We start from the raw sequence: 1,821 nt of genomic DNA on the forward strand, positions 1-1,821 counted from the left end.
GCCAGGCGCAGCTAGTAGCGGCCGCTCATGCCCAGGCCACGGATGCGGCCCCTACTGGGGCCCGGCGGGCGAGGCGGGCGCGGGAGAGGCCCCGGAGGACCGCGGCAGGCGGCTGCGTGCCCAGGCGGCAGCCCCTCGCCAGCGCCGGCTGCGCCGCGGCTCCGGACGCCAGGCTGGCTCCAGGCGAGCGGCACGCGCGCTGCTCCGGCCGCGTCCCGGGAGCGGGGCGCGCGCGCAGGCGGGGAGGGCGCGCGCCCGAGCTGGGCGAGAAGCGCGCCGCCGGCCCCGCGCGCGGCGTCGTCGGGGGCTGCGGGGCGCGGCCTGGGAGCTGTCCCTGGTGCTGACGGCGGGTGCGCTCCGGGCCGGGGGTTCGCGACCTCCCGCCGGCCTGGGGGTGACCCCCACCCTCTCACCGCGCTTTGCAGGGCTCACTGGCTCTGCGCCTGCTTTCCTTGCGTTTCCACCGCGCTGAGATTCGGACCCGGACCGAAGTTGCTTGTTTACCAAGAGTGCAACCTTGGGGCAAGTCCCTTACTGGGGAGCCTTTCTGGCTCTCATCTTCAGAATGGGACTAGGAGCAGTGCCTGGAAGGTCGGTCTGAGAATGAAATTCAACCTCGTCCAGGCGCCTGGCGCACAATGAATGCGTAGGAAATGGTTGCCTTTATCACGATTCCTCCGCCCCCACCCCCACCTTTTTCTTGGTTAGCAGACACAGAGCAAGTGAGAGCAGGGGGCAGTGCTGGTCCTGAACGGGGCTGGCCGGTGTTGGGGGCTTGATAGCTGTCTTTGCACCTCTCAGAGCATTCATAGGGGAAGGGAGTGGACTTCTTCCTCGGGACCTCAAAACACAGACTCAGAACCAACGGTCGGAAGTTAAAGTGAGGCAGCTTTGGGCTGGGTACCAGACCTGATGGAAGGTCTGATGGAAGGTCCTTGACCTGAACGGAATATTCTGGGACCTCTGTCCCCGTGGACACTCCAGAGGAGGCTGCAACCACAGAGACCCTGAACTGAGAAAGTTCTGGAATTTAAAAGGCTCTGAGTGAGACTGTGTGAGCATGGAAAACCACGTCAGGCCCACTGAGAGCACTGTTTGCTTGCTTGCTTGACTGACTTTTGTGTGTGTTCTACTCTAAGTTGCTTCGGTCGTGTCTGACTCCCTGCGACCCCATGGACTGTAGCCCACCAGGCTCCTCTGTCCATGGGATTCTACAGGCCAGAATGCTGGAGTGGGTTGCCATTCCCTTCTGCAGGGGATCTTCCCGACCCGGGGATCAAACCCACACATCTTATGTCTCCTGCATCGGCAGACAGGTTCTTTACACCTAGCACCACCTGGGAAGCCCTTATTGACCCTCAGAGAGAGAGAGTGAAAGTCGCTCAGTCGTGTCCAACTGTTTGCAACCCCATGGACTATACAAGTCCATGGAATTCTCCAGAATACTGGAGTGGGTAGCCATGCCCTCCTCCAGGGGAGCTTCTCAACCCAGGGACTGAACCTAGGTCTCCCTCATTGCAGGCAGATTCTTCACAGCTGAGCTACCAGGGAAGCCCCTTATTGACCCTACTCTTCTGTATAAGAAGCTATACCCTGGTAGGAAGAGCATGTAACTTCGGCCCGTTCTCGAGATGAGAATACCGAAAACAGAGGAGGTAAAACGACCTCCAGGGAGCCCGTTCCCACCCTACAGATAGGCTGAGGACAGAAGGGTATGCAGCTTGCTCAGAGCCACACGACAGGGCCGAGAGGTGAGTGCTTGCAAACCAAGCATCAGACTCCACTGCAGCCTGCCCCTGCCGCTCCTCTGGCAGGGGTGCC

This window comes from Budorcas taxicolor, chromosome 11 (assembly GCF_023091745.1).
Source record: "Budorcas taxicolor isolate Tak-1 chromosome 11, Takin1.1, whole genome shotgun sequence".
Lineage (NCBI taxonomy): Eukaryota > Metazoa > Chordata > Mammalia > Artiodactyla > Bovidae > Budorcas > Budorcas taxicolor.